This window comes from Rhinoraja longicauda, chromosome 19 (assembly GCF_053455715.1).
Source record: "Rhinoraja longicauda isolate Sanriku21f chromosome 19, sRhiLon1.1, whole genome shotgun sequence".
Classification (NCBI taxonomy): Eukaryota; Metazoa; Chordata; class Chondrichthyes; order Rajiformes; family Arhynchobatidae; genus Rhinoraja; species Rhinoraja longicauda.
Genome location: NC_135971.1, coordinates 15,241,251 through 15,248,184, shown reverse-complemented (window position 1 = coordinate 15,248,184; position 6,934 = coordinate 15,241,251). Strand labels below are relative to the sequence as shown.

General features: G+C 53.3%; 1 pseudogene; it reads left to right on the top strand.

Annotated features, from left to right (window-relative positions):
* Window positions 1–374: 374 nt before the first annotated feature.
* Window positions 375–2,284, top strand: LOC144602857 (E3 ubiquitin-protein ligase TRIM39 pseudogene; annotated as a pseudogene).
* The last annotated feature ends 4,650 nt before the right edge of the window (window positions 2,285–6,934 follow it).

The window sequence follows — 6,934 nt, the reverse complement described above, 5'->3', positions numbered from 1 at the left end:
CTTTTTCTACAACATGGCATTGAGAGAAACATGTGATATCATCAAGCGAGGTAAAACTGATACCTCTTAACAACTCTTTGTGTGAAGAAAACTACGTTATCCAGAATTGATATCCCCGCATGAAAATAATGTTTTGATGATCCAACCTAGATCTTGTTGCAAACTTTGACAGACTTCCTCGCAACCCATAACATTTCTCATTCTCCACAAACGTACTATACACACCTCTTACATTCGCATCCAGATCATGAAAATATAAAATAAACAGCAAAGTTTGCAGCACCGATCTGTGATACACACCACCAGTCACAGACCACCAGGCAGAAAAATCATCCTTCTACCGCTACCTTCCACCTACAACCACCAAGCCAATTATGGGTCCATTTTACCAACTTGTCTTGGATCCCACTTACCTTCCCTTTCTGGACCAGCCTTACATGCGGAATATTGTCACGTCCCTCAGTGAAGTTCATATATTGGTTCACAATGAGATCAGAGTGTTCTTGGTTACACAGACGCATCAAATCCACCCTCCAATAAATAAAGCAAGTAACCAGTAGCAGATTGCTTCGCCCACCCTGTACACTCCCATTCAATGTGATCACGGTAACTCCACCCCATATCTCTACCTCCTCTTTAACCATCTCCAATTACCCCTCTCAACAGTCTCCTCATCTTCCAAGCTGCCTCTCCCTCGGCATCTACCCGCAAGATAGACAATAAACAATAGGTGCAGGAGTAGGCCATTCGGCCCTTCGAGCCAGCCATTCAATGTGATCATGGCTGATCATTCTCAATCAGTACCCTGTTCCTGCCTTCTCCCCTTACCCCCTGACTCCGATATACTTAAGAGCTCTATCTAGCTCTCTCTTGAATGCATTCAAAGAATTGGCTTCCACTGCCTTCTGAGGCAGAGAATTCCACAGATTCACAACTCTCTGACTGAAAATATTTTTTCCTCATTTCCGTTCTAAATGGCCTACCCCTTATTTTTAAACTGTGGCCCCTGGTTCTGGACTCCCCCAATATTGGGAACATGTTTCCTGCCTCTAACCTGTCCAACCCCTTAATAATCTTATACGTTTCGATAAGATCCCCTCTCATCCTTCTAAATTCCAGTGTATACAAGCCTAGTAGCTCCAGTCTTTCAACATATGACAGTCCCGCCATTCCGGGAATTAACCTAGTAAACCTACGCTGCACGCCCTCAATAGCAAGAATATCCTTCCTCAAATTTGGAGACCAAAACTGCACACAGTACTCCAGGTTTGGTCTCACTAGGGCCCTGTACAACTGCAGAAGGACCTCTTTGCTCCTATACTCAACTCCTCTTGTTATGAAGGCCAACATTCCATTGACTTTCGTCAATGCCTGCTGTACCTGCATGCTTCCTTTCAGTGACTGATGCACTAGGACACCCAGATATTTGACTACCCACCGTATCTCCATCCCCATCCGCAATCTCTCGTTCATCCTCACTTTTCGCATTCGTTCTCCCCCTCCGCATGCACCACCCCCTCCCGTTCCCGCGAACGCGCTGATTTTCTCATTTACTGGCCGGTTAAAAACGCCGGTAAAGATGTCTGTTGTCCACCCGATATGGTTGTGGGTCAAACCCCGGGCAGGGTTTCAGTTGTCCTCCCGCCTGTGCCTGAGGCCGAGCGGCCTCTCCCCCGGTCCCGGGGCCGCGCTGCCCGAGTCTCCCCCCGACCCCCGGGGACTCTCTGATTCTCTGCTTCTCCCCCCAGTCTCCGTAACCCTGGATGTGGAAACAGCGCATCCGGAGCTCGAGGTGTCTGAGGATCGGAAGAGGGTGAGATGGACCGAGACCCGGAGGAGTCTCCCTGAGACCGGGAAGAGGTTTACAGACAGTGCGTGTGTGCTGGGATCGGAGGGATTCACATCGGGAAGACATTACTGGGAGGTGGAGGTGGCGGGGAGTCAGCGCTGGGGTCTGGGAGTCGCCGCAGCGTCTTTGGAGAGGAAGAGACCGGTCACACTGACCCCGGAGACTGGAGTCTGGAGCATCTGGCGGGGGTGGGGTGACGAGTTTGATGCACTCACCTCCCCTCCATCCCGTCTCCCCGCCCGTCCCATCCCCGGGAGGGTGGGAGTTTATCTCAGTTACGAGTCCGGGACAGTTTCATTTTACGACGCGGACACCAAGTCCCATCTCCACACCTTCGGTGGGAATAAATTCACGGAGAAACTTTACCCTTTCTTCGGGCCTTGGACACCAAACCAGTGGCTGAGGATATGCTCCAGTTCCGCTCCGGGTGTGTAAAAGGGTCGGGTCCCGGGACCGGCGTCAGGAGCGGGGCTCAGAGGCTGTGGGGCAGAAACACTGTGGACAACAGGTCGGCGCTGAACGGCTCCCATTTAATCCCCAAATTCCGCGTCGTAAAAACCCCAGTGAGCGCGGAAATAAAACCAGTGGGAATGTAAATGTGGGAAGAGTGTAATAAACTGCAACTGAAATCAGAGCTGTCGATCCGTTCATTTTAACTCGTTAACCGCGTCCGTCAACGGAACAGAAATTACTTTTGTGAAAATATAAAGATTGAAACAATCGCCCTTCCCGCGGGTTCAGCAGCGGCCGCGGGCGGCGGGTCCTGAGCTCCGCCCCCACCCCCCCCCCCCCCCGGGTTCTAAAGATTGTAGTTCGACGTCGATACATATATCATTTTTCATTTAGTCGCCGCCAGACCCCTCCCTCGCCTCTCCCTCATTTACATCAAGTCTGTATCGCTGCTGCTTCCTGCTTTTGTTCACCGCATTAAGTTCATAAGTGGTAGGGGTAGAATTAGGCCATTCGGCCCACCGTCTACTCCGCCATTCAATCATGGCTGATCTATCTCTCCCTCCTAACCCCATTCTCCTGCCATCTACCCGTAATCTCTGACACCCGTACTAATCAAGAATCTATCTGTCTCTGCCTTAAATATATCAACTGACTTGTGGGCTCCACAGCCTTTTGTGGCAAAGAATTCCACCGATTCACCACCCGCTGACGAAAGAAGTTCCTGCTCATGTTCTTCCTAAAAGAACGTATTTTAATTCTGAGGCTATGACCTCTAGTCCTAGACTCTACCACTAGTGGAAACATCCTCTCCACATCCACTCTATCCAAGCCTTTCACTATTCTGTATGTTTCAATGAGGTCCCCCCTCATTCTTCTAAACTCCAGCGAACATAGTCCCAGTGCCGCCAAACGCTCATCATATGTTAACTTGCTCCTTCCTGGTAGTATAAGAAAATAACTGCAGATGCTGGTACAAATCGAAGGTATTTATTCACAAAATGCTGGAGTATCTCAGCAGGTCAGGCAGCATTTCGGGAGAGAAGGAATGGTCGCCCATTCCTTCTCGCCCGAGATGCTGCCTGACCTGCTGAGTTACTCCAGCATTTTGTGAATAAATAATCATTCCTAGGATCATTCTTGTAAACCTCCTCTGGATCCTCTCCAGAGCCAGCACATCCTTCCTCAGATATGGTGCCAAGAATTGTTCATGATATTTGAAATGCGGCCAGACCAGCGCCTCATAGAGCCTCAGCATTTAACGCTTCATCTCCCTCACCTCTCTCTCAGGCACATCATGTCTGTATCGGCACTGCTTCCTGCTCTCGTTCACCCCATTAACGCTTCACCTCCCTCACTGCCAGTTTCCCACCAGCTCCTACTTTCCTCTGCTCGAGCCCCGACTCTTCCCTTCGCGTTCTCGCCGTCTCTGTCTCCGTTTCAGCGAATACTTTGTAACTCTATCGGTGCAGTTTGTGTAGCGACTCTTTGCATACTTGTGCATGCAAATCCAAGAATCCCACTGTGACATGTTACATGTGATAATAAAGTGTCAATCAATCATTCATTCATTCGTTTATTCAATCATTCATTCATTCATTCATTCGCTGACAACAACATGGTGGTATTGGTTTCGTTTGGTTTATGATTTCACGTGCACCGAGGTACAGTGAAAATCTTTGCCTGCTTGCTGTCCATTCAAATCATACTGTACACGAGCACAATCTAGATGTACCAAGTCATACCCGCGGCCGCGCGGTTCAAGGGGAAATTCAAGTTCTGAAAGTGAAATTCTGTAAAGGCTCGTTCTTTTTTACGCACGATTTTAAAGACGAGAAGCCAATCGTCCATCAAGCCTGAGGATCACGAGTGGAAACGTGAAACATCCATGTCCCTCCACAGATGTTGCCTCACCCGTTGAGTCGAGCGGATTTTTAAAATTTTGTTCCAGATTCCAGCAAATCCTGGCTCTTGTGAATCAACTCTCTGCCGCCACTCACTGTATTCCCATCAGCCCCACTGCCTGCACTCATTTCTCGCACTCGTACCATCACCCCCCCTCCCCCCTCACAAAAACCCTATTCCTCCTTGCCTCCACCCCCACACTAACCGACGCTGGGGTCACATCAAGCTGGGGTCACATCACGAACCTATTAATATACAATACTGTAAGTGGGTATGAGTTTAGAGGGTGTACAGGGAAGGGGAGAGGGTGTGACAGAGGAGCCCTGGATCCAAAGCCTCTCCTGTATTTGTGTAGCACCCTCAACCCCCTACTCAATCCCCCTTATCCCCCCCTCCCCACCCCCACTCTCCCATCTTCCCTGACCCCCACCGCCCCCTTCCCCCCACCCACACTCTCTCATCCACCCACCACCCCCTCTCCCCCACCCCTGCTGTCCCCTTCCCCCACCCCTCCTCCCCACTCCCACTCTTCCCTCCTCCCCACCCCGTTCTCCCTCCCACTCCCACTCTCCCCCACCCCCATTAACCACCACCCCCTTTCCCCCACTCACTCCTTCCCCCACCCCCCATTCTCTCCCCTTCTCCCCCACTGTCCCCCTCCCCAGTCCCACTCTCCCTCCACCCCTACTCTCTGCTCCTCCCCCCTCCCCCTCCCCTCCATTCTCTCCTCCCCACCCCCCTTTTCCCCACTCTCTCCTCCCCATACCCTCCCCACCCCCATATTCTCTCCTCCCCCAGCCCCACTCTCACTCTCCCCAACCCTTCTCTCCTCCACCCCGCTCTCTCCTTCCCCCACCGTCACCCCCCTCCTACCCCCACCCTCGCACCACCCCCATTCTCACTGTCCCGCTCCCCCCACTCCCCCCCCCACTCTCCCCTCTTCCCCACCCCAAACTCTTCCCTGACCCCAACTGTCCCCTTCCCCCAACCCCCACTCACTCTTCCCCCCACCACCACCCCTCCTCCCCCACTGTCCCCCTCCCCAGTCCCACTCCCTCCCACCCCTACTCTCTGCTCCTCCCCCTCCCCCCATTCTCTCCTCCCCAACCCCACTCTCTCTCTCTCTCCCCTATGCCCTCTCTCCTCCTCCCCCACCTCCCGCTCCTCTCCTCCCCCATCCTTAGCCCCTCCTACCCCACCCCTCCCCTCCACACACTCGCCCCACCCCCATTCTCGCTGTCCCCCTCCCCCCACCCCCACTGTCCCCTCTTCCCCACACCACTGTCCCATTCCCCCCTCTCTTCCCACCACCACCCCCCCTTCCCCCACACACCCTCTCGTTCCCCAGCATCCCCCTCCTGCCACACCCCCTCCTCCCCCTTTCACTGTCACTGTCCCCTTCCCCCACCCACCTTCCCCTCCCACCACTCTTCCCTGACCTCCACTTACCCCCTTCCTTCCCACACCCACTCTCTCTTCCCCCCACCACCCCCGCTGCCCACTCCTCAGACCCACTCTCCCTCCCCTCCCACTCTCCCCTCCTCCCACCCTCCCCTCCCACTCTCCCCTCTTCTCTGAGCCCCACTGTTCCCCTTACACCCACCCCACTCTCTCTTCCCCCAACCACCCCCTCCCCCGCTGTTCCCCTCCCCAGTCCCACTCTCCCTCCCACCTCCCCCCACTCTCCCACCCACCCTCCCCCCCACTCTCTCCTGCCCCACCCCAATCTCCCTCCTCCCCCACCCCCAATCTCCCTCACCCTCCCTTGACCCTACTCTCTCCACACCCACCCCCCCATTCTCTCGTCCCTCAGCCTCACTCTCCCCCACCCCCCCTTCCCCACCACCATAGATAGATAGATAGATAGATAGATAGATAGATAGATAGATAGATAGATAGATAGATAGATAGATAGATAGATAGATAGATAGATAGATAGATAGATGGACGGACGGACGGACGGACGGTCCCCCCCTGACATCAGTCCGAAGAAGGGTCTCGACCCGAAACGTCTCCCATTCCTTTTCTCCTGAGATGCTGCCTGACCTGCTGAGTTACTCCAGGACTTTGTGAATAAATACCTTCGATATGTACCAGCATCTGCAGTTATATTCTTACGACAGACAGACAGACAGATAAACTGTCCTGGCCTGTCTTACCAACTTGCATCACCTTTATCCGAGTCAAATAAATCAGCCGTTAATCCGCCCATTGGCCCAGTTCATGGAAATCTTGCTCCATCCCAGATGAATGGATTCACTCTCCAAAACGTCACCATAGAAACGGCGAAACGTAGAAAATAATTGCACGAGTAGGCCATTCGGCCTTTTGACGAATCTCTGACGATGTGAGGCAGCAACTCGTCTTTTGAACGTTGTTTTTGAGTTGTCCTTTCTGCAAATTGGCGACTGCATTTCCTACACCTTCAACAGTGGCAGGTTTTCAGTGACAGGGAGGTGGTGGTTGAGAGGAACCCGTGAACCACTTGCCCTGTGGTTGACAGCGGGGGAACCCCCCACCCCACCCTTGTTGGCGCCGCAGGTACGTATGTCCAATTTCTTAAAAGTGGTCGCCATGATTGTGGCCCTCGGGTCCTATGCCCGACGACCCTCTGAGACCGGGTGGAAGTCTCGTTCCATCCTGATCCCGGGCTGTGAACGGAGATGCGGGCGGCGGGTTCCACTGCCCAACAGGTGCAACGCCTCCTCAGTTACACCTCCTTAGCGCTGG